The sequence below is a fragment of the Loxodonta africana genome, chromosome 4, assembly GCF_030014295.1.
Source record: "Loxodonta africana isolate mLoxAfr1 chromosome 4, mLoxAfr1.hap2, whole genome shotgun sequence".
Classification (NCBI taxonomy): Eukaryota; Metazoa; Chordata; class Mammalia; order Proboscidea; family Elephantidae; genus Loxodonta; species Loxodonta africana.
In genome coordinates, this window is record NC_087345.1 from 98,422,857 (window position 1) to 98,450,217 (window position 27,361).

Below are 27,361 nucleotides of genomic sequence, written 5' to 3' on the forward strand. Positions count from 1 at the left end.
TCTGTTAACCCAAGACAGGAACCATTCCCAAAGCCAACTCTTCAGACAGGGATTGGACTGGACTATGGGATAGAAAATGATACTGGTTAGGGGTGAGCTTCTTGGATCAAGTAGACACATGAGACTATGTTGGCAGCTCCTGTCTGGAGGAGAGATGAGAGTGCAGAGGGAGTCAGAAGCTGGTCGAATGGATACGAAAATAGAGTGGAAAGGAGTGTGCTGTCTCATCAGGGGGAGAGCAACTAGGAGCGTATAGCAAGATGTATATAAATTTTTGTTTGAGAGACTGACTTGATTTATAAATTTTCACTTAAAGCATAATAAAATTAAAAAAAAAGAAATTAAAAGACGCATTGTATTGCTTGCTCAAATGATCTCTTTAAAGTGTTAAAAAGCGAAGATGTCACTTTAAGGACTAAGGTGCTCCTGACCCAAGCCATGGTGTTTTCAATTACCGTAGGCATATGAGAAAACCAGGCAATGAATAAGAATGACTAAAGAAGAATTGATGCCTTTGAATTATGGTGTTGGCAAAAGATATTGTCTATACCATGGACTGCCAAAAGAAAGAACAAATCTATCCTGGAAGAAGTACAGACAGAATGGTCCTTAGAAGCAAGGGTGGTGAGATTTTGTCTCACTTACTTTGGGCACGTTGTTAGGAGGGATCAGTCTCTGGAGAAGGACATCATTCTTGGTAAAGTAAAGGGTCAGCAAAAAAGAGGAAAACCCTCAACGGGATGAACTGACACAGTGATTGCAACAATGGGTACCAAGCATAACAAAGATCGTGAGGATGTAGCAGGACTGGGCAGTGTTTCATTCTGTTGTACACAGGGTGGCTTTGAGTGGAAACTGACTCACAGGCACCTAACAATAACAACAAATAAAGGAACCAGCTCCATAACAAAAGCAACACTCTTTAAGGATGAGGGAAGAATGATCCCCGTAGAGAAAAATAAGTGTGGAAGGAATGAAGGTCCATCCTAAAGGTCCCCATTTTGTACACTGAAGCCTTTACCTATTTCCTGGGACTTTCTTGGTTTGATCCTTCCTGCCGTTACCACAGTTTACCCCAAAGGTACATATGCCACCTTTTCTTGTCAGCCCAGTCAAACACAAAAACTACAAATGAAACAAAATGTCTTCCTCCTGTTCTTTTTAATATAATTAGGTCTAACAGTGATTTTCCAGAGAAATTTTAAGAAAATATCAAGAGATATAAAAAGAAAAAAAATTTTTTATGTATCTTTAAAACCACTGTATTTAATGCCATCACCTACCAGGCTCTAAGAATTTATTATCTGGTGTGTTCTGCTTCAAAGTTTGTTTTGTTAATTTCCAAAATGTTCTTCGTGTTAAATAATGCTCCTGTTTTAAGAGTATTTCTGTGATAACAGTTTTTACATCTTCCTGAAGTGAACCGTAATCGAACCCTAAAGGGCCTTCTGCTTTTTTTTATGCCATTGCCCAGGTAAGAATCTAACCAGAAACTGAGTCAAGTAGTGTCTATTACTGCATTGATCACTATTGGTTTGTTGATTAACCCTCTCAATAAGACATGAACAGAACTGTCTAAGGTCCTGGTGTTCAACCCTGGCTGTACTGGGTTCCACCCTCAGAGTTGCTTTGATTGCTCTTCGATTGCTCTTCTATTGCTTTGCTTTGAAAGCTCAAGAAATTCTAATGTGCAACCAGATTTGAAAACCACAACTCTAACAACTGAATAAAGAAATTTTAGAGAAAAATTTTTCATGATACAGAACCTTTAGCAGTCCTCGACTATTTCTTTGAGTTTTTAAATACGCCATCTTGGTGTCCTCTCATTTTGATTTCTTGATTGCTAACTCTTATAATAAACCTCTGTTATTAAAGCACAAAATTACCCAGGAGAAAGTGAACACCTTATCTGAAGACGGTTACCACCTTAGAATCTTTCTGGAATAGTGGCAGATATAAGAAAAGGAAACATCTTCATGAGTCTCTCTCTAGAGCTCTCCTATGCTCGTGTATGGAGGATGGAGTTTATGATGTGCAGGAGTTTTCTGTATAACAAACACAAATACACATCATCAGAACTATGAGGTTCTAACAGTGGATGCAGACCTCAAATTCTCGTAAAAAGACCAGACTTAATGGTCTGACTGAGACTAGAAGGACCCGAGGTCATGGTCCCCAGACCTTCCTTTAGCCCAAGACTGGAACCATTCCCGAAGCCAACTCTTCAGACAGGGATTGGACTGTACTATAAAACAGAAAATGATACTGATGAGGAGTGAGCTTCTTGGCTCAAGTAGACACATGAGACTATGCGGGCAGCTCCTGTCTGGAGGTGAGATGAGAAGGCGGAGGGGGGCAGGAGCTGGCTGAATGGGCATGGAGAATACAGGGTGGAGAGGAGCATTGTGCTGTCTCCTTAGCAGAAGAGCAGCTAGGAATATGTACGTGAGACTGACTTGATTTGTAAACTTTCACTTAAAGCACACTAAAAAGAAAAAGATTCATAAAGACAAAAAAACTATGAGGTTCTATCCCACGTTATGTCGAAAGATATGAAGCATTGAGAGAAACCAACACCGTTGTCCTCTATGAACGCTTAAAGCACAAGTGCCCTTGAACCCCAGAGTATTCTTGGGAACACACCTGAGATATTTTATGATTCTATCACAGGCTGAGAATTTTCTGGAGCTGAAGTTTATTTCTATGTCTTTGTAGCCTGAGTACAGACTTAAAATGCATGACATTTGAAATTCTTCCAGAATCAGTTACCTGTGGGAGAAACTCTAAACCTGGAATCTAGAAGACTGTGGGATAAAAAGCTACAGGATAGGTATTGCTGATTTAATTGGAAAACAAGGCAGTGGGAAAATATTACTTTTAGCTGATTTGCTGAAGAAATATGTATATATACACACACAATTGAGATAAATATCATGATAGAGATTTCAAAATAAATTATATTCAATTGCCTAAACAAATGGCAAATCAATGTCCTTATCAGAAAAGAAATAGCGATTAAAAACTAGTCCATTGGCCCAGAAAAATAATCTCTTCTCACATGGCATCCCTCAGAAGGGCATTATTTTCAATGATAAGCTTACTTAATGCAACCATTGGCAAAGGGACAGCCATTATGCCACTTCAGTGAGCTGAAGATTTTACATGTATTTTGCCTATGGTTTCTTTTCCCCTGTGTTGGAAAAACTCATCAATTAAAATCCACATAGATAGTCAACTACAGAGTAAGCACACAACTCTGAAATCACTGCTGATTCAAACTGTTTTAAAGGGAATTGGTCAGCTGCATTTGATACAACGAGGAACAACTCAGCAACATATGCTGAAGTGAGACAGTCTGGGAAACACGGAAAATCCATGCCCTGCTGTCTTATACCATGGCTGTCACTCAGTGCATGTAAGAGTCTAAAAGATAAACTTATTGAGTACTTTTCCTATTGGGAAAAGGAAGAAGAGAGAAACAAAGAAAGAGAGAACGCACTATATTGTGTATTTTCTTCACTGCATGCTGCCTGTGTATTTTGGAGCAGAGATTATAGACAACCACACCGTATTTTGAAGCAGGATGAAAGATAGCAGCATTTATCCGCTTTACAAATGACTTTTGTAGAGTAGACATCATTTTTCAGGAACTAAAAGTTGGGCAGGTAAATTAATTTAGATGCACCTCAATAGAACATTACAAGATGTATACAATATGCCATTTATAAATTAAATAGAGTATCAAGCATTTGTCCCAAATAATCATTTTAAGGGCATAATAAAAGGATAGCAGAGGATACAAATAACAGAAGTCTTGTTTACCAGCTAAGGCTCAGGTTGAAATGATTTAAGTTAACTTACTTAAAGACAACAAAATTAAACAAATAAAATGATTTTAGTTTTACTGAAGGAGCCCTGGTGGTGCAGTGGTTAAAGCATTTGGCTGCTAGCCAAAAGGTCAGTGGTTCGAACCCACCAGCCACTCTTTGGGAGAAAGATGCAGCCGTCTGCTTCCATAAAGATCTACATTTTCGGAAACCCTATGGGGCAGTTCTAATCTGTCCTATAGGATTGCTATGGCAGTGGGTTTGGTTTGGGTATTTTTACTGAACCAATAGAATTTTAGAGGAAAGTAATTCAGTATTTTCAAATACTTAGTTTCATAGATCTCAAACTCCTCATTTGTAAAAAGAAACTTAGTAGATGATCTATATAAGATCTCTTTCAGCTCTAAATTATTCTGTTTCCATATAAATGAAAGAAAAAATTCTCACCACCATGATTTTAGTGGAAGGTAAGAGATTACACTGTCCCAAATTGTAATATTTTTGTTTTTTCCTGATGATAATCTTATTTGCAGATCTATTAAAGAGATTCTAATGGGGCAGAGCTCATTGTTCTGGTATATTTTCAATTAAAATATATATGTATGTGTATACACATAAGTAATAATAATAATAATCAGTAAAGAAATAAATGATAGCAATATGTTGACTCTGTAAATGAAAAGCAATTAGCTTTCTATTCACCAGAACCTCTACAGACTTTTGTACTAGTCTGTTTGATATGTCTTTAGTCCTTTACTACCTGAATGACAATTACTATAATGCTGATGATATTAATAATACATACGAGCCATTAAGGATCTGTTTTTGTTCCACACTTGACATACTTTATCTTACTTAATCTTCGTAGTAATATTATGAATGGGTATCTTATCTGTTTTATTAAATAAGAAAATGTAAACCTAGCCCAGAGGGGCTAAGAAACTTGCTCAGGGTCTCCCATTTACTTTGTGGAAATGCCAGGAATTGGGTTTACATCAGCCTGAAATCAAGTCCACTACATCACATGACAAAGGAACTAAGGGGAATATGCTCTGACAAAAATAGAGATCTAAAGAGCTCAGAGAGAAGAAAACGGGAGCCAGTGAGGCAGAAATTCAGAGCTAGACCATACTCCTAGATTCCCTCCAAACACCTCAGCTCAGAGGTCGCTGTGCAGATAGCAGTCCTCCTCAGAGTGAGCCTCTTCCGCGTGTGTCCATCTCCCTTTCCACTAGCCCATCCACAAGAGTGACCCTACTCTCTCCCTCTGCCCAGCCCCGAGTTCACCCTGCAGCTTGGAAATCCCACGCCCCGCCTCCACTCCCCACTTAGTTGAATTCTCTAGTCTTACGCCTGATGATTGGTTTAATTCACCCCTCTCTGAGCAGGCCCACCCTGCTGTGGGGATAAAAATGAAAGACAGCAAGGGCAGAGAGATCAATGTAGGCAATAAGATGTCTCGGCAGAAGGCACTGGAGACCCTGCCTGCACTCCTAGGCCAACTCACACGGAGTTACAGGAGAGAGAACCTTGACCTTTTCCCACCCAGAATCTTCTCCATATAGCAATGGTGGCATGAATAGAAAGGGTGCAACAATGTGGATATACAGCTAAGCCAGTTGCCCTCAAGTCAGTTCTGACTCAAGGAGACCCTGTGTGTGTCAGAGGAGAACTGTGCTCCATAGGGGTTTCAATGGCTTATTTTTTGGATGTGCATTGCCAGGCCTTTCTTCCAAGGTACCTTTGGGTGGATTCGAACCTCCAACCTTTTGTTTACCAGCCAAGCTAGTTAACTGCTTATATCACCTAGGGGCGCCCAGGTATGCAACTAGGTGACTGTACAATGACAGTGACCACTGGGCCCTGTCAACAGCAGTTTACATACAGGTATGCTTACAGTCACGTATTTATACAATAATACATATCCTCTGTCTGTGTTCCTTCTTTGACCTTACTCAGATTCTCAAGTAACAGCTCCCTCTGGGTGGTCTGTACCAAACCCAGGTCCACTCTGCAATGCTGTCTCCTTATATGCCCAAATTAGGCTTGTATATCCACCTCCTTGCATTGCCATGATATCTTAACTGGGCAGTGGTTTGATGTTCTCATTGGTGCTGGCAGGACTGGCTACATAATTTATAGGACCCAGCAGAAAATGAAAATACAGGGCCTCTCCCCCCAGTTAAAAGTCATTAAAAATTTCAAGATGGCAACTGCAGAGCATTAAACCAACTATAGGATCCTTCTGAATGCAGGACCCTGTGTGGCCGCACAGGTCACACACCTATGAAGCCAACCCTGAGTGCTCATTCAGTCTTTACTTGGTGAAAATTTAGCTTTTCATCATACCTCAAAGTTCTCAAGTGGTGTTAATAAGTTAACTTTCTCTCCCTGCCATTACAGTTGTGCTTTTTTAACTCAAGCCTGCCTCTCACTTATTTCTCAATTACTAAAAAGCCGACTTTTATATTTACTCCCCTATGCCCAGCATTGAACAAGCCAGGCAACCTACCAGTATGAGGTGCCCTTTCCTGTCTGACCCTCCCCACTGTTCCATGACCATAGACGGTGGCCCACTCCGGTGTCAGCCAAACAGTGAAGAATGACCAGCCTAGTGCCAATCTCCTCCCACTCTAAACTGTTATGCTAGAGGGGAGTATGATGTTGAGGATGCAATCCTGTGGGTTTTTTAAAAATTCTGGCCACTAACATCTCCTTGCCTATAAATATAATTTATTGATGTTAAGTTTTGAGGTAAACTTTTCAGGTGTTGTTTTTAGGTGCCATTGAGTTGATTATGATTCATAGTGATCTTATGTACAACAGAACAAAACACTGCCCAGTGCTGCACCATCCTCACAATCATTGCTATGTTTGAGCCCGTTGTTGCAGCTACTGTGTCAATCCATCTCATCAAGGGTCTTCCACTTTTTCACTGACCCTCTACTTTACCAAGCATAAAGTCTTCTCCAGGGACTGGTCCCTCCTGATAACATGTCCAAAGTATGTGAGACAAAGTCTCACCATACTTGCTTCTAATAAGCATTCTGGCTGTACTTCGTCCAAGGCAGATTTGTTCATTCTTCTGGCAGTTCATGGTATATTCAATATTCTTCATTAACACCATAATTCAAAGGCGTCTATTCTTCTTCCATCTTCCTTATTCATTGTCTAGCTTTTACATGCATATGAGGCAACTGAAAACACCATGGCTTGGGTCAGGCACACCTTAGTCCTTAGAGCAACATCTTTGCTTTTTAACACATTAAAGAGGTCTTTTGCAGCAGTTTTGCTGAATGCAATGCGTCGTTTGATATCTCGACTGCTGCTTCCATGGGTGTTGATTGTGGATCCAAGTAAAATGAAATCCTTGACAACTTCAGTCTTTCCTCCATTTATCATGATGTTGCTTATTGGTCCAGTCGTGAGGATTTTTGTTTTCTTTATGTTGAGGTGTAATCCATACTGAAGGCTGTGATCTTTGATCTTCATCAGTAAGTATTTCCAGTCCTCTTCCAGGCTGTCATCTACATATCACAGGTTGTTAATGAGCCTTTCTTCAATTCTTATGCCCCGTTCTTCATATAGTCCAGCTTCTCGGATTATTTCCTCAGCATACAGATTGAATAAGTATTGTGAAAGGATAACCCTGATGCACACTTTTCCTGACTTTAAACCATGCAGTATCCTCTTGTTCTGTTTGAACGACTGCCTCTAGGTCTAAGCACAGGTTCCTCAGTGTTCTTTTTTGCTGTTGTTTTCCTCTTTGTTTTTCAGGTAAGAGTGGAGAACTATAGAAGAGTCCCCTGGTTGTTGTTGTTGTTGCATACCATCATTTGATTCTGACTCATAGCCACCCAACAAATAAACAGACACTAAGTTTTAGAGTCTGCCCTGGTGATGCAGTGGTTACATGTTTGGCTGCTAAGAGAAAGGTTGGTGGTTCAAACCCACCAGCTGCTCCACTGGAGAAAGATGTGCCAGTCTGCTTCCTAAAGATTAAAGCCTTGGAAACCCTATAGGGCAGTTCTACTCTATCCTACAGGATAGTTAAGAGTCAGAATTGACTCAACAGCAATGTGTTTGTTTTTTTTTTTGTTTGTTTTGTTTTTAAGTTTTAGAGAGGGGGTGGTGGCGGCTCTATGGTAGAATTCTCATCTTCAATGCAGGTGACCTGGGTTCAATTCCTTGCCAATGCACCTCATTTGCAGCCAGCGCCCATCTATCGTTGGAGGCTTGTGTGCTGTTATGACGCTGAACAGGTTTCAGCGGAGCTGCCATACTAACACAGACTAGAGAAAGGCCTGGCAATTTACTTCCAAAAATTAGTCAATAAAAACCCTGTGGATCAAAACATTCCAATACTGTAGTGTGTGGGATTCCTGTGAGTGAGGGTTGACTCAATAGTAGCTAACAACAGCAACAAGTTTTAAAGAATTTGTTTACTGCTGGAGGAAATAAAGACCAAAAAGGAAAGTTGGACCTGGCCCCTGGGTTGGAAATATTCTCTCCATCACTGCTTGATCCACACTACATCTCTTTTCCTTTTCTTCTCCTTCATTTGTTAAGAAGAATATTAAAATCCTTTGAAGTTAAATGCCTCAATCTAAATTTGCAAAGTGATCCACTTCTTAGTTTCATACTAATAAAATAATAACCATTTAGGTAATCCAACCTGCAAACTCTCCTCCATCCTTAGTTAATGAGTGTTTTTTTTTGTTTTTTTGACTAATCAGCAACTAATTTCTGCTTTACTTATCCTCAGCTCATCCTTTGTGCTGGGAACACTTTGCCTAGGTGTGCAAATCTTTGCGGGCTGACCTTGATAAATGGTCTGTGTTTGTGTAATTTGGATTAGTTCAGTAATTGTTTGAAACAGAAGCCAGAAATATTCCCAGGGGTATTAAATATTTGCCCCCAAGACTTGGTGGGCCGCGAGGAAAAAAGGGCAGAACAAAGTTGCTTCGCCGCCCACACCCAAAGTTGCATCTACCCTGGCCGTCTGTGAGCAGTTGCCTGGAATCCGTCAGCTGTAAGCTGGTTGAAAAGAGGGTGGGCTGCTTCCTAGATTTTACTGGAAGCTCTTTGGGTCGGCAGTTCGAATTTGCCAGGCGCTCCTTGGAAATTCTATGGGGCAGTTCTACTCTGTCCTATAGGGTTGCTATGAGTCAGAATCGACTCGAGGGCACTGGGTTTTTTGGGAGATGAGTAAAGCTGGCCAATCTTTAGAAAAAAGTAGAGCACAAAGCCAAATCGAAAAGGTAATAAAAGTGGTCCTAAAGCCTTTAGACATGACGAACGATCTGCTGTGGTCCTGCTTTCAAATAGCTGGTACACTGAAATAGTGCTTCAGAAACTAGGTGGCTGACTTGTAGTTTTACAACCTACTTTAAGTTTTATTATATACAGCTATTCCTTTTTTTTTGTTTTGTTTTTTTAAAATATCTGGGGAATCAAACCGATAGTGAGTACAAGTGAGGATTGTGAATGCTTCTAAGAATCCCAGAGTGTGATCTGCAACCCTTGAAATTCCCTCATCCAGCCTGGCAACTGGCTTGGTGCTGATGAGCTCTCACGATGACTGAACTCACTACTTGTTATGGCAGCCTCATTTGGAAAGACTCACTGCTTAGCACTCCCTTCTACCAATCTCAAATGGTTTATTTTAACATTCTTCCTGATGCAGTCATATCCCTTCATCCCAGAGTAAGTATACTTAATGCCTTTTCAAGACTCTTCTCATGAACATTGCTACAATTTCTATCTCAGTTCTTCCTTATCCAGTTAAATAACCCATTTGATGCTTTGATCTTCCTTCATGTGATGTGACTTCAAATCCTCTCATGCTGTGGTTTCATCTTTCCCAACATGTTCTAGCTGATCTTAGGACCTCCCTTAGAGAGTAATGTCCATATCTGAACCTAATCCCAGGTCTAGCTGACAGCATCAGGGCACAGCAAGACTAATGCCAAAGCCGACCTTTTTTACTAGTTAAGCTATTGTTTGGTTTTAAGAAGACTTCAGGGACTCTTTCTGGTTTAAGGTTTAAAGATTATCTCAGGGCAATAGTTTCGGGGATTCGTCCACCCTCTATGGGTCCAGAAAGTGAAGAGTCCTTGAAATTGGAAATTCTCTTCTGCATTTTCCCCCTTTTGATCAAGATTCTTCCATAGGATCTTTGATCAAAATGTTCAGTAACTGCAGCCGGGCGCCATCACTTTCTTCTGGTCTCATAGCAAAAGAGGCAGTTGTTCATAGAGACAGTTAGCCACGTATTCCATATCCTTCTCCTATTCCTGACTCTTCTTCTTCTGTGGCTCCATGTGAATAGAGACCAATCATCAAGCCTTGGATGGCCACTTGCAAGCTTTTAAGACCCTAGGCACTATGCAACAAGCTAGGAGGTAGAACAGAGGCACTAAATACATTATTAGGCCAATTAACTGGGATGTCTCATGAAAACTTGACCCTAAACCTCCAGACCAAGGAACCAAATACCATGAGGCATTTGGTTGTACATAATCAGCTTCAGTTGCTACTCTTTTTTTTCTGGTCAATGTTGCAAATGTATTTGTTGCACAACTTTTTACAGGTGTACGAGTTATTGACAGAAATTACAATAATTGGCTGTGTACCCCTATCCTTATTCAATGTGATTTTTCTACCACCATTACCCTCTCCTTCCCCTCCACCCCTAGTAACCACTAATAAATTTGGTTTCTATACATTTGCCTTTTCTTGTCTTTTTATATAATTGAGGTGATTTAATATTTGTCCTTTTTTGATTGACTGATTTCATTCAGCAAAATGTCTTTAAGCTCCTTCCATATTGTAGCATGTATCAAGACTTTGTTTCTCCTGCTGGTCGTATGTACGTACCACATTTTCTTTATCCATTCATCTGTTGATGGGTATTTAGATTATTTTACCTTTTGGCTACTGTGAACAGACCTGCAACAAACACTGGTGTACAAGTCTCTGAGTCTCTTCTTTCACGTTTTGTGGGTCTATACCTAGGAGTGGAATTGCTGAGTCATATGGTAGTTCTATTTTTAGGCTTTTGAGGAACTGCCACACTGTTTTCCACATTCCCATCAGCAAGGGATAAGGGTTCCAATTTCCCCACATCCTCACCAACATTTATTTTCTGTTTATTTTTTAATCTTAGCCAACCTAGTGGGAGTGAAATGGTATCTCACTGTGGTTTTGACTTGCATCTCTCTGATGGCTAATGATGTTGAGCATCTTTTGTGTTTGGTAGCCATTTGAATGTCCTTTTTGATGAAATGCCTACTCAAGTCCTTTGCTCATTTTATGCTTGAGTTGTTTGTCTTATAATTGCTGAGTTATACTTGGTTATTAGATTCTTTTCAGATATATGGTTTCCAGAGATACTCTTCCAGGAGGTAGCTTGTCTTCTCATATTTTTGATAAAGTCTTGATGAACAAGTTTTTAATTTTTATGAGGTCCCACTTATTTATTTTGCCTTTTGATGTTTGTGCTTTTGTAATTATATTCCCATTGCTGCCAAGTTGATAAAGACTCATAGCGACCCTGCAAGACAGAGTAGAACCACTCCATGAAGTTTCCGAGGAATGGCCGGTGGATTCAAACTGCTGACCTTTTTCGTTAGCCGCTGAGCTCTTAACCACTATGCTACCAGGGCCCCTTTGTAATTATATTAGATAATTCATTATTAAAAGCTAGGCCCAGCAGTGTTGCCCCTGCATTTTCTTCTAAGAATTTTATGATTTTAGATTGTATATTTAGGTCCTTAATACATTTTGAATTTGTTTTTGTGTATGAAGTGAAGTCAGGATTCTGTCTTATTTTTCTGCATGTGGAGATCCAATTTTCCCAAGCCCATTTATTGAAGAGACTCTTCTTTCCCCATCAAATGGACTTAGCACCCTTGTCAAAAATCAATTGACCATAGAGGTGTGGGTTTATTTCTGGACTGTCAATTCTATTCCATTGGTCCACGTGTCTACCGTTATACCAGTACCAGCCTGTTTTGATTACTGTAGCTGTATAAATAACATGTTTTAAAACATCTGATTATTTATATATGAATTTTTTGGGGGGGAAGGCTGTGTTTTTGTTGTTTTTAGGTGCTGTCAGGTTGATGCCAACTCATAGCGACCCTATGTGTATATGAGTTTAAGAGCACAGATTTTTGAGTCAGATTCGCTGGGGTACAAGCTCTGGTCCATCGATTTACTAAGTGTGATTTTATGCAAGTTTCTTAGTCTATGTAAGCCTTGTTATTCTTAGCTGCAAAGTGTTGATTAATGATAATTATTTGGTAAATTTTATCCATGATTGTTTTAAAAATGATGAAGAAATAAAGAGATGAATTGATAATAAGGAATGAAAAGTTCTCATGCTAGGAAAAACCACTGTTATTTGGATATTTCATACATACCCGTTGCTCGGAGTAGAAATGCCACATGAGGTTTCCAAGGAGCAGCTGGTAGATTCAAACTGCTGACTTTTCTGTTTTTTTTGGTTAGCAGCCAAGCTCTTAACTGCTGTACCACATAGATACATACATATATTTCCTATTTTTCATGGACTGTTAATTCATATTCTAGAACATGTCTAATCCATTTAATTTTCTAACTCTTCACTATGGACGTGTTGGAATTAGGCTTGCAGGAAAACGAAAAGGAAACTTTTATGATATTTTTCTGATTTTTGTGACCTATCTCCTCTTCCATCAAGATTAATGAAGCTTTATGGGAAACCAGAAACAAATAATTCCTGGATTCCTGGTTTTATGTTTTAGAGCAATCTATTAGGCATTGGAAAAATGCCTGAAGGCTGCATTTTATAGTTTTTTTTTTCTTTTCCAAAGTAGCTGTATATATAAAACATGGTATTAGTCATAGAGTAAGCACTTTACAGATGTTTAAATCCAGCTTTTTCTTCCTTGCCCTTCCTCCTGTCTCATGCTTCACTCTACATCTGTTACAAAAGTATTCATTCAAAGTAATATGAGTAAATGTCACAACAGGGCTCACAATGGGCTAGAGTTGTCTTTCGGTGGGGAGGAGTGGGTTTTTTTTTTTTTTTAAGCTACTAACAGTATTTCAAAGTTAACATGTGAGAAGTGAGACTGATCTTTTAAAATATTGATTGAAACTCAGTGCTTTCAGTTCTTTTATCCCGTACTAGTATCCAGAAAATATTCAGCATCTTTTGCTGTGCCTTAATATTCTTTTGCAGTTGTGGAAGTTAAGCTTACGAAAAATACCTGGTGGTATCTGGAGGAGATGTAGAGCGGGGGTGGAGAGCAGTGGTGGTTTGGTAGTAAACTCCTGCCTTCCATGCAAGAGACCCGGCTTCAATTCCCAACCAGTACACCTCAAGCACAGTTACCACCTGTCTATCAGTGGAGGCTGCATGTTACTATGATGCTGAACAGGTTTCAGTTGAGCTTCCAAACTGAGATGGAAGAAAAGCCTAAAGATCTACTTGTGAAAATTAGTCAGCGAAAACCCTATGGATCACAATGGTCTGATTTGCAACCCATCACAGGAATGATACAGAACTGGGCAGGATTCTGTGCCATGGCACATGGGGTCACCATGAGTTGGGGTCCAACCTGACGGCAGGCAACAAGAACAGTAACAAATCTTTAATTTTCCAGGCTCTAGCAAGCAATAAATAATTCCATAAAGAAACTGAAGTGACCATCATTAAAATAATCTATATCTGCCATATTATTACACTTCATTTTGACGTTGCTCTGGAAGTAGTAGCCAAGGAAGTAAAACAGAGAACAACAACAACAAAAAAAGAGCCATGAAGCAGGAGGCAAAATTATCACGTTTTCATCTCAGAAAACCAAGAGAATCAGCAGAAACACTATTAGAAACAGGTTTCAGAAATATAGTTGGTTACAAAATTAATATATATAAATCAATAGATTTTCCATAATCAATAGCCAATTAGAAAATGTAATGAAAGGAATTACCCATGTATAACAGCAATAAAAAAGATATACTAGCTAACACAAACTTAAAAAAAATTATAGGCCTTATGTGAAGAAAACCTTAAAAATTCCTCTGAGGAAGATAAAAGCAAAATGTAAAGACAAACTTCACTTTGGATGGAACTGTCAATATTGTCTATTTTATTGTCTCTAAACTAATGGGGCTTTTTGTGAACCTAATAATTCTATAATTAAAATTTAAAAAACGCACATAAAACTAGCTATGAAAAGTCTGAACAAAAAAAAAAAGTCTGAACAAGAAGAGCAATAGATGCCCTGCCAGACATAAAAATATATCATAAAGTCCCAAATAAAACATTCTTTGCATTAAGAAGAAACAGAAGTTCTCTGGATTAGGGTAGAGATTTAAAACACATCTACAACACATGTAGAAATTACTTAATGTACAATGAAGATGGCATTTCATCTTAGATGGCGTAAAGATAGATTATTCACTTAATGAACTAGCTAGGTATTTGGGAAAAAAAAAAGTGGCATCATGACTTAACTCCTTCCACCAAGATCAATTGTAGACAGAAAACGTATAAAGGTAAAAAAAAAAAAAAAGAGCTAAGAAAATGGAGGCTTAATAAATACAGTGAATAGTCAATAAACTTATTGGCCTTTCAGCCAGAACTGCCATCTTACAGTAATTCGCCAAAATGATGAACACAAAGGAAAAGAGGCGAGGCACCCTCTGTATGTTCTCTAGGTCTTTCAGAAAGCATGGAGTTTTTTTGTTTCTTTGGCTACATATATGTGAATCTACAAGAAAGGTGATATTGTAGACATCAAGGTAATGGGCAATATTCAAAAAGAAATGCCCCACAAATGTTACCATGGCAAAACTGGAAGAGTCTACAATGTGTAGTGTGCTGTTGGCATTGTTGTAAACAAACAAGTTAAGGGCAAGATTCTTGCCAAGAGAATCAATGTGGATATTGAGCATATTATACACTCTAAGAGCCAAAATGGCTCTGAAATGCATGAAGGAAAATGATCAGAAAAAGAAGGACGCTAAAGGGAAAGGCACCTGGGCTCAACTGAAGCACCAGCCTGATCCACCCAGAGTGGCACGCTTTGTGAGAGCCAATGAAAAGCGGCCTGAGCTGCTGGAACCTGTTCCCTAGGAGTTCATGGCATAATGGACATAAAATAAAGACGTCAGAAATGTAAAAATGTTGTCTTTGATTTTAATTGTCGGGAAGTGTTGTGTCCTCTCCCCTAAAAATGTAGTATTTTTAAAGCAAACTTTGCTTCTTAATTTGATGGGTAAAATTTGTCTTTACTATTAAAATTAAGTGTTTTTCTTCCAGAAAATACATAAATAAATTTAACAAAGAAGGTTTAACCTCACTCATTATTTAAGGAAAGCCAGTCAGAATAAAGGTGGATCATTTTTTACTTATCAAAGATAAAGGCCACAGGACCATGTTCATAAACATTGTAATTTGGCTGTGCTTTCTACTTTTCTAGAAAGCTCAGCCAGCATTACCACAGCCCAATAAAATCTGGGAAATCAGCTTGCTCTTATTTCTATAGAAAGTCCTTTCCTGTTAAAAACATAGGGGGACTTAGGTAAAAAACAACTCCACCAACCATGCCAAACGATCTAATTACTTACCTATGCACATAAAGAATTTGTTTTCAGAAAAGAAGCCTAGTAAGCGATCTACTTCTGAAAACCAGCCAATGAAGCCCGTACGGAGCAAACCCATAGCATTCTGAGCAGGCAGCGTTTTGTTCCATTGTGCACGGGGTCTCCGTGAGTAGGGGCCAATTTGAAGGTAGCTAACGATATCGGAAGAAAGGGGAAGGTTGGAAGTTGTGCAAGGGAGGAGAGGCTTGAATTTGTATTATCAGCATCTCTGGACTGTTTGGATTTCTGACCACATGCATGTTTTCATCTTTTAAAAAAAAAAAAAGAGCATTATGCTCTTTTAAGAACTACATGGGATCAAAGTGACAACAGCAACTGAAGAGATGAGGTAGGAACCTTAGGGGACAGCGAGTTTACGTTAATGGGGGAGGATCAACACAGAAAAGGGGGGTATGAATGCACAACTCAAAAAGTGTAATTAATGTCACTGAATTGTACATGTAGAAATGGTTGAATTCATGTATATTTTGCTGCATATGTTCTCAACAGCAACAACAAAAGTTAAAAAAAAAACAGATGTATTATTCTGTGGTGAAAGATTTATGAATCAATTAACAGCACTCAAGAAATTATTTAAAACATGTTGATTCTGATATCCTAAATTTGCTCGAAATGTGTAACACATATCGTGTCTCTTCTACAGAAATAAACAGCCTTTGCAATAACTCCTGATTTCTTGTTGTACTTTTTATGCTTAAAATATTTCCCCTTTTTGATTGTACTATAAAATCTATGTAGTTTTATCAGCAAGTTTTTTTCTAGTTTTTTACTTATAAGTTAAATTATTACATATTATTGAGTATTATGACACTTGAGTATTACAAACATGTTTACCCAGGAAAAATCTAATTCTCTTCAATGTTGTATGTGTTTACAACCATGCATATATTTTTAACCTAAAAGTGAAAAATCCTTGCCAAGAAAAATCTCTTTTTGCCAAATTGTGGTAATGTTTTTAATTAGACAATATACATAAAAACCTAAACAACTATACAGTTGCTACAATTTAATAAATTTTAACTTTGATAATAGAGATTTAAAATTCAGAAGTCCTTCTTTCTATCCCTGGCCCTATGATTAATTAATTAGATGACTCTGAACGTGTTACTTATCTCCCTGATCATCCACTTCTTCATCTGTAAAACAGATACAAATACCACCCTACCTGGCTGAACGGCCATGGTGATCAATGAGATAGAAGACATTGAAGTACATTAGAAATTTAAAAACAAAAACAAATCTGTCTTGGGAGAAGTACAGCCAGAATGTTCCTTAGAAGCAAGGATGGTAAGACTCACATACTTTGGACATGTTATTAGGGGAGACCAGTCCCTGGAGAAGCACATCATGCTTGGTAAAGCAGACAAAAAACAAAAAACCCATTGACATCAACTCGATTCTGACTCATAGTGACCCTATAGGACAGAGGAGAACTGCCCCATAGAGTTTCCAAGGGGCACCTGGTGGATTCAAATTGCTGGCCTTTTGGTTAGCAGCCACGGCACATTGCCACTACACCACTGGGGTTTCCTGGTAAAGTAGAGGGTCAGTGAAAAAGAGGAAGACCTTCAATAAGGCAGATTGACACAGTAGCTGCAACAATGGGCTCAAGCATAACAACAATTGTCAGAATGGCTCAGGACCAGGCAGTGTTTCGTTCTGTTGTACATAGGGTTGCTATGAGTTGGAACCAACTCGAAGGCACCTAACAACAACATTAAACACAAGTAATTATTTTTAAATACTTTTCTCAGAGCTTTATTTCTTTTGGTCTTGGTTTATTTTCTAAAATCTAAATTTCAAGAAACTTTATTCTGAACATGTTAGTTTCATGCTCAAAACCACCAATGCTCCCCATTTCTGACTCCAGCAAGTCTACACTGCTCCAGATTCTCAAGAACCTCTATAATCTGACTTCAGGCTACCCATCCAGTGTTAGTTCTCACTGTTAACCACCATCGACTCTCTACTGCTCTTTTCAAGCCCATTGCCACATGGCTCCATGCTGCATTCATGATGCTCCCCACCTGTTGCATCTATTCTTATTTCTACTTAGTGACTCCTCTTACAGTCTTCAAAATCCAGAATAATCCTGACCATCTTTGGAGTCCCTGAAAAACGTATAGATTATTCCTCATTTTATGATTCCCTCTTATATTGCCTGATGTTTTTGCTGGTGCCTTTTTCTTGTTCTCCTTGCCAAATTATAATCTCTAAGGTGAAAGGCCATTCTACATTCTTTTTCAGAACATTTTTACAGTGTTGAGGACATAATTAGTGAATTTTTGTTTTGTTTTGTTTTAAATCAGGCACCAGATATTCACTAAGCAGTGCCTATTAAGTGTTAGGCGCTGGGCTAAGAGCTGGGTAGTGAGGTGGGAAGTCTTCATGGAGAGCACAGAGCTACAGTCGATTCAGTCCCCCGCGCATTCAATAAAGAGCTGTGAACCTCTTCCTAGAGCAGCCCAGAGGTGAGACACATAATGTAAGCCTTAGGTAGTGAAGACAGGCTTCTCAGAGGAGGTGACCCTTGAGTTAAGAATCTCAGAAAGAGTAAGAGTCAACTAGATGAAATCAGCACCAACTTCATCCTCCAGCGTTCCAACATGATTAAGCTGGAAGGGACTGAAGCATTCACTTGAGGCCCACAGCTGTGCCAAGTCTTTTCAAGAGCCTCAATGGCTATCCTGTTCTTCAATTAGTTCTGTAACTTTTCCATTAAGTCACATGGCTTTACTCAGTGAAGGTACTGATATGCACGATGCATGCTATTTTTCTAAAATCAATGAGTCCATTTCTTTAATTACACTACCCACGAAACACTTGACTCAAAATAAAAATGTTCTGAATTGAATATCAGTATTTCTACTGCAGATAGGATTCTATAATTATTTGTCTTGACAATCTTTGACCTTCTTAAGCAATACTTAAGAGGAAAAATACTACAACTACATTAACCATTGCCGTTGAGTGGATTCTGACTCATAGTGACCCTATAGGACAGAGTAGAAATGTCCCATAGGGTTTCCAAGGACCAGCTGGTGGACTCAGACTGTTGACCTTTTGGTTAGCAGCCAAACGCTTAACCATATTAGGCATTAAGAAAAAGTTTGACATAAAACGAGCAAAGGAGAGAAAGAACATCATTGTTTGCTATATACACGGCAGTGGGGTTTTTTATATACACACTATGTGCCAGCTACCAATAATTCTACTTTACAGTCTTCAAAACCCTACTGAGGTAAATATAATGATATGCTTTTATAAATGAGAAAACTAAGGTTTCAGAGAGGTTGAGCAATTTACCTCAGAACACACAGCAGGGAGATGTGAAACTCAAGCTGATACCCAGCCCAAGACTGTACTCTTTTCTCCATTGCCAGCTGCACCTCGTGGAGCTCTACTGACTTATTTTTCCGAGAAATGATCCCTAACCAGACCCCTCAGACTATGCCAGGGCCCCCTTTTCAGTGTTCTCATATCCCCCTGTACTTTTCTACAACACACAGGTTGTATTTATGAATTTATTTCTGTGATTCACTGGTTAATATCTGTCTCTGTTACTAGACTCTAGGCTCCAAGAGGTCAGTGACGTTTTTATTTTATGCCTATTTTATGCCCAGGGCCTGGCATATTGTTGGCATTTAATAACTACTTATCACATAAATGGCACATATGGGCAGATTATCCAACAGGCGAGGTAAACACGGTGCTTACCTTGCTTACCAGATCACCTGTAGTGAACAATTTTGCTTCATCATCTGTGAAATTGTTCACTACAGATTAGTAGATAAGCACAAGTAAGCCTGTGCATACCTTGCTTACTGGGTCACCCATTCCTGTCAGGGGTTATAAATTTGAAAAGAGGCTTTGATTCTATAGGAAGGTGCTATGGTGTTGGGAGAGAGACAGATGCCAGCCATACCTAGCAGTAGAGTCTTTTATGTGGTGAAAAATGTGCTTACCTTGCCTATTGGGTAATCTGCCCCCATGAGCAGTCCAAAACAAGAAACTTGGGAGTGGTTGATCAAAGACACTCCCTGTAAGAACAATGTGGTCTCAGGGAAGAGAGAGATGTGCAAATTGTGTGGGTGGTTCTCACAACACAATTATTCATAGCTTTTATGATACCAAGAAACACTCTCTAGAAACATTTCACTTTTTACAAAATCATAATAGAAATTTGTAATGTTATCAGAAACTGTCAAAGTGCAAAGACATATATTTTAAATCTCTTGGTATCAGATGCACCTGAATGGGTACAGCTTTTATACAGAGTTATTTTAAATATATCTTTAAGTTACAGATATTTTAAATCCTCTGCTATTAGTTAAAACTATGAACACACACACATATATAAACTTGACCAGAAATAAAATTCCCTAATTACAATTATTTGTAAAGCAGGTTCAATTCTATAGTGTGTGTGTATGTGTGTGTGTAGTTTATTTGCTCGATTTTGTTTTTATATCCTCCTAGCTAGAAGTTGGTTCTGCCTCAAAAATTTCATAGGAAATTTCACAGTGCTTGAGAACATAGAAATTAATTATAATTATGCTGGGGTTATATCTTTTAACTTAAATTACAATAGGGATCTATAGAACAATTTCATCTGTGGTCATATTATTATAAAATATTCAAAATAGTCTTAAGTAGTAAGCCCATTTAGTTTTGTTTTCATTCAGCCCACTTACTGACCTATACAGAGCAAAAACAATACAGTGCAAAACTGGTTTCCTTAGTTGAAGTGACATTTCTAGTCACAAGTAAAATGCTCTGCACAGACATATTCCATCCTGGCAAACCGAATAAAAGCAAAAGGATTAAAATAAACCATTATGTGATATATTTCTCCTAGCAACACTTACCAGCAGTGTCATTGTTTCCATTTTATAGATGAGGGACATTGAGGCCCAGAGAGGTTTAAAAATGTGTCCAGTGTGCCAGAACTGCTAAGGCGTGCAGTCAGGATGTGTCTTCTCTGGGCCTCAGTTCACACACATTACAAAAAAGTGGCTGCTCTGTCTACTGGAGTCAACAAAAACTACATTTGATTTATGTGATAAAAATTGATTAATAATTGTGATGCTTTTGTGCCTGGTAGGCATTCATGCATAATTATTAAATAAAAAAAAATAGATACTTATTATTTTAGTTAATTAAATTTATTTTGGCAGCCTAGGTAAAACCCATGAGTCTAAGGTGACAGGAATAAAAGTTTGTTTTTTTCTCTTTCTTCATTCATTAGTCCATGGGTTAGCAAGTGTAGCTGAGCACTGAGTTTGAGCTAGGGGCTCTGCGGGATTGAAGAGTGGTAGCAAGCACAGATCCAGTCCCCAGGCAGCTACTCCCTAGATGGGAGATAAAAATCCAGTATACACGAAGGTATGGACACTCTGAATGGTAGAGACTTGTTAAATCCTATAGGAAGCTTAGAAAGATACTCAATATTGTCCATTAAATTTCAATGAACTTTACGACATCATTATTTCATGAGCAATTACCTCACAACCCAAACTGTCAACATTTAAGCTTAAACTGAAAAGAGTTCCCTCTTAATTGCTAAAAGCTCTTTGACTCTTTGAGATGGAGGCTGCTCATAGAAGAAACAAATATGCAGCCCTGAGGAGAACTGAAATGGGCTTGAACTTAATGGTTATTAGTGATATCTGGCCCCAAAGACATGGCTCTAGGCTTATGACACATCACTGCTATTAGAGCTGACAACTATCTCAGAGGATCTAATACCTCATGTGACAATTTCTGATTTGGCACCCGTGGTGCTTTGTTTACATTATAGTGCCCTAGCTTCTGTAGAGATTAGAAAGACATTTAGTTGATCAAAGAGCTTGAACGGTACCGTTTATGCAGCTTATCAGCTGCTGGGGGAAGAAAAAGCCTCTCACTAGAAGAGATGCTAGAGCTTCACTAAAAACATTTATTTGGGCCCGAAATAAAATGCTCACGTGGTCACCTCTGGACAGAAGCTGGCCATTTCATAAATGAAGCAATTCCAGACTTTGTTTCCATATTGCTTACTGGGGACTCAGTGCCTTTGTGGTTAGGTTCCCAGACTAGATGAATGATGTTTTCCCACTTACCGTGGAGCTGAAATACTGTGGTTTTTAAAATGCAAAATAATGTGATCTTACACTAATACAACAAAATAGCAAAACCTGTGTGTGTGTGTGTACATGTGTGTACATGTGTGTACATGTGTGTACATGTAGATGAGGTGCAACATGGCCTTATCCTTGCACAAGCTGCCGTGGACCCAGTATTTTTGCAAATCACCTATCAGTAGTTGGTAGTGCTTGCTTTAGAATTTCTTTTCACATTAATATTTAATTAGAATCAACATCTTAGGCCTATCCAAAACTTACAGTCACTAGCCACATGTGGCGATTAAGCACTTGAAATGTGTGTATTAGAATTGAGATACATAGGGTTGTTATGAGTCAGAACTGACTCAACGGCACACACCAACAATGACAACACAAGTGTAAAATATGCATAAAGACTTAGAATGAAAAAAAGAACGTAAAAGATCTCACTTTATATCGATTACATGCTGAAATGACTATTTTGGATATATCGAGTTAAATAAAATACTATCAAATTAATTTTATATGTTTCCTATCTTCTTATTGGGGCTACCAAAAAATTTATTATTACATATGTGGCTTTCATAAGATTTCCATTCAACAAAGCTACCTTAAAGGATAGGAGTTTAGCTTAGTTAGACTAAAGGCTTTTTTTAAAACTGATACGAAACGTTCATAATTTAAAATTAAAAAAGGAATGGCTTATTCCTATCATGAGCACGTCTCCTGATACTGTGGTGGCTTCCATGTTGCTGTGATGCTGAAAGCTATGCCACTGATGTTTCAAATACCAGTAGGGTCACCCTGGACACGTTTCAATTGAGCTTCAAGATTAAGACAGGAATGGCAGAAGAAAGGGCTGGCAAACTACTTATGAAAATGAGCCAGTGAAGATTTTATGGATCACCACAGTGTATTGTCTGATACAGTGCTGGAAGGTGAGTCCCCTAGGTTGGAAGGCACTCAAAATTCATAGTGGCTGCAACAATGGATCACGCATACTAATGATCCTGCACAACATTTCTGCTGTACACGGATCACCGTCAGTTGGCGCCAAGTGGACGGCAACGACAATAAACTCTGAGATTGCCTTTTCCTTCCCCTGACAAGGTTAAGAGCGTTGTTCTTAACACAAGGTTAAGCCTCAGTCTTACACCAACTTTTTAGTATTTTAAGTAAATTATTTTATATCCCTTGAGATCTTTCTTTTCCAGCTTTTGGGTCACTCCTCACTATCCTTTGTCAAATTCTCCTGAAAATGTCCCCATTTGTATGTATCTTTCTGAAAGCACAGTGCCTAAAACAGAACACATTTCTGGGTAAATTTGGGTTGACTAGATCAGAGTAGAGCTAAATTATCACCTCCAATGTTTAAATCTCATTTTTCTTTTAATATAGTCCATGTTCTCATTATTATTATTTTTTTTTCAGTCATAGCATGGTATTGGTTCAAACTGAGCAATAAAACTTTCTTATACTTACCGCTACTAAGCCTTGGCTCCTCTATTCTGTATGTGCACAGTTTGATTTTTCAGAACGCTTACACATCTTCCTATATGATTTCATATTTTATTTGTGCCACTGTTCTAGAGTTGTGATGCTCAAAAATATTGTCTACAGTAAACCCTGAGAGATATTTTATAAGAATCTACAATAATTGAAGGTGCTCTAATTGAGGTGGGTTAGTCCCTCTCCTTTCCACTATTCCTTTCATGGCCGCTTCTTTCCTCTCCGGTGGCCCTTGTGGCATCTTTGTGAAATTTAGGCTTCTAAGAAATAAAATTTGTGTCTTAAGCCATCAAGACATGTTATCTTAGTTCTGATTTCATTTCAGGTCCCTAATTTCCTTAAGCAATTCATGCTGATTTCAAGAATCATTGAGACAAGACGTCATTTATGTAACAGGAAATGTTTTCATTTATACACCATATTTCACGCAAATAACGCATGGCTTCTGAGTTTGTTTGCCAGTAGCATCCCCCTGACTGCCCCATGAGGTATTTTCATAAGTGCACTATGATAATATGTTTTATAGCAACATGTAGAAGAGGACTGGCATGGCAGTGCTTGTGAGGGTGCCTCGCAGGGGGAGGGCACGGCTGTCAAACAAATGCTGAGGGTGTGGGTTATCTGCATAAAATGTAGTACTCTATCTTTTAACAACTATCTTAGTCATTTAGTGCTGCTATAAAAGTGTTTCTTTTTTTCGCTTTTATAACAGAAATACCACAAGTGGATAGCTTTAACAAAGTGAAATTGGTTTTCTCACAGTCTAGGAGGCTAGAAGTCCAAATTCAGGGCATCAACTCCAGGAGAATGCTTTCTCTATTGGCTCTGGAGGAAGGTCCTTGTCATCAATCTTTCCCTGGACTAGGAGCTTCTCCGCACAGGAGCCCTGGGTCCAAAGGACTTGCTCTGCTCCTGGCTCTGCTTTCTTGGTGGTATGAGGTCCCCACTTTCTGTTTGCTTCCCTTTCTGTTCATCTCTTGTAAGATAAAAGGTGGTATACACCATATTCCCAGGAAACTGCCTTTACGTTGGATCAGGGATGTGACCTTAGTTAGGGTATTACAATCCCACCCTAATCCTCTTTAACAAAAAATTACAATTACAAAACGGAGGACAGCCACACAATACTGGGAATCATGGCCTAACCAAGTTGACACGAATTTTGGGGGGACACAATCCAATCCACAACATCCACTTTCCCTTTACCTCAACACCTTTGGGTTTTTTAATGGTCTCTGACCTCCCTGGTAATGAGATCTTACTGCTGCAGGGAAAGTCTAGCATTCTCTATAAACAAGCTGAAATGGTAGCAAAAATTTAAGATGAACATTGGGCAAGACTGGTCCAAATCTGAAGCAAAGATATCTTTTAGTTAAAAGTTATAAATTATAACATTTATTTTGCCAGGCTAGAATTTGCTGCTGTGTCTAGTCTGTGATACCAATTTTCCACAAGTAGCTGAATGAACTATAAGAGCTAATGGTTCTCTTATGGAGTTGTTTACTTGCTGGCAGAATAAAATGCATTATTGCTGTAAAGAAGGGCTTTAAGCTGGTTCATTCCAGTTAGAACCCCTATTGATAGTTTGCATTTCTAACAAGTTCCCAGGCGATGTTAATGCTGCTGGTTAGGGACCAATTCTGAGAACCAATAGTAGAGCAGTGGTTCTCAAATTAGGTATACTTCTCAAAATTATTATACATAAGAAATAACCTGGGGATCTTGTTAAAAACATAGACTCTGATTCAGTATATCTGGGGTGGAAATGCAAATTCTCAGCAGGAATTCAAACAGGAACGAACCAGTTTGAAGCCCTCCTGCAAAGCTTCAAATCCTAAATAGAACTTTGAGTGTTAATAGGGCTAAAATTGCTAGGAGTTTTCATAATCCTTGGCAAATGAACTTAATTCGACCCAATTCGAATCAGTGTACAATTAAGGAAACTCTTACTGCATGCAACACATAGGCCAAATGATGGCAATACTAAGATAATTGTGATGGTTCGGCCTCCAAGGAGGGTCTCAAACTGGTTCCTTCAGGTTCGAACCGCTGCTGAAAATTTGCATTTCTAACGAATTCCCTGCTAAGCGTTCGCGTTTCTAACGAGTTCCCAGGAAATGATACATAAGAATCACCCGGGGATCTTATTAAACTATAGATTCTGATTGAGTACATCTGGGGTGGAAATGCAAATTCTCAGTGGTGGTGCACACTGGAAAAAACCGATTTGAAGCGCTGCCTTCAAGGAATGTGTAGTCAAGTGGGCTATCCACTGTTGTGGAACTGCCAAAGGAATTCGGGTGTAACTAATACAAGTAATGTTGACTCTCAAGATGTAAAAGAATAAAAGGGTTATTAATCAATCATCTTGAGAAAAAAAACTCACATTTTTGATCAACGAGAGATAATGGCAAACTACATTTTCATGACAAGTCCCCTTTTTAGAAATTACTTAACTAGCTCACTGCTTCACCGAGAAAAACACATTTGTAATGTGTCACAGAGGTTTGGGCCTGGGTCTGGCCGTTTAACTTGCAGTGTGTAATGTCGAGGAATGCATTTTCCTTAATGGGCATGCCGTGACAGCTCACTAGCCGGTCCTGGGAGTGTGGAGACATGGAATTAAAATATCGGAGGCTTCTGACCTTGCTTTTCTGGAGTCCTTACTGACTTCAGCTGCACAGCACACTGGTATCTGAAAGGACTGATTCCAAAGGCAATACCCTTGAGTAATTTGCTGCTAGAAAAACTAGAACTCCTACTTCAAATTATTGTGAACAATAAGAAAAAAAAATTGTCTTACCCTATATTTTTTTTTTTTTTTATACAGTGGAAGAGAAAATTATCCATTAATGGCCACAATGAAATATAAATATAACAGATGCTAAAATATGTAACATGCTCATTATCCCAAGACATTCAGTGATTAACTATGCACATTCTCTTTTGTTATGCAAAAACGTGCAGCCGCTTTATTGAACATTATAAGGATTCCTAAGCAAGTAAGAATGAGCCTGTCTTTCAGTTAACATACTGTATAACACCAATCAAATTTTCAAAGGAAGAATAAACATCTCCCACTTAATCATCTCAGCAAACATTATGTATTTAGATTCAGGACACAATGCTGCTATTCCTCTAGACAACTCGAACAAGTTTAATTCTTTTCCTTTAATTTACCCTACTAAACACTGAATTACTGCAGAAAGTTTCATGCCTGAATATAATAAATGCACTCAAATTTGGAGAACTGGTGATATGTGAATTATATAGCTATGATTCCTTCTCTATTTTTTTCAAATATTTACTAAACTTTTGGATTTTAGTTTTTATTAATCCTTTTTTACTGAGATGATGAGACCCTTAGAGGAGAAGATGTGTACTTTATTCATCTTAATAGTCCAAGAACCCGGTACACAGTTAATAAATATCTGTTGGATGAACAAACACCATTGGGCTTTGCAATGACTTATTTTCTGGATATGGTCACATTTGTGTCATTCCAGAGAGAGGATAATGAAAGAAATTGGCTGTTCAAGAACTTCGTCCCCATAAGAGCTCATCATGTGGCTTGGGTTACAGGGAACTGGGTAGGGTTTTTAGTGGATCAGATAGCTTGTGAAACTCCAAGCGTAATGAAGGGGAAAAGGTGTGTAAAACTGTAGTTTTTAAAAAACATCGCAGCCATTCATCTGGGCAGGCAGTGCAGAAATGGGGAAAAATAAGGTTGCCAAATGAGGACCTCACTGGACACTGAAGGTTCTCCTAAAGACAACAGGAAGCCGCAGGTGGATTCCAAACAGGGAAGTGATATGATCAGAGTCGTTTTATGAAGGAAAACTCACTGTGGAAGACGGTTCTGAGGCCCTGAGTTTCAACACACTGTCCCTTGTACAGCCTTTTAGTGCAACATAGAGTAGATACATTTTCTCTTCACTTGACAGTCTTTCAAATACACGACAATAGCTAGTATGTCCTCCCCAAAGTCTATGCTTCAGGCTAAACATCCTGTTTCCTCTATCGTTCCTCTAATGTCATTCTTCCTGGGTCTCTCAACATCCTGGTTGTTGGCTTCTGGACATGATCTATAGTTTGTCAATGTCTCTTTTGAAACACGGTGCCCACAGCTTAACACAAAAGAAGGAAATTACACAGGAAAAGACTGATAGATTCCACCAAAGCTAAATTGAAAACAATTACGTGTTGAACAAATCCCACCTCAAACCAGTTTCTCAAAGCGTGGATCTCTTATTACCTGCATTA

The 27,361-nt window shown here is 38.7% G+C and overlaps 1 protein-coding gene and 1 pseudogene across 1 annotated transcript in view; one reads left to right on the forward strand and one right to left on the reverse strand.

Moving 5' to 3' along the window:
* The window catches only part of TMEM117 (transmembrane protein 117), a 556,897-nt gene that overhangs the window by 73,433 nt on the left and 456,103 nt on the right, over window positions 1-27,361 (reverse strand). The window lies entirely within an intron of this gene.
* LOC100671057 (large ribosomal subunit protein eL21-like) lies at window positions 14,485-14,970 on the forward strand (annotated as a pseudogene).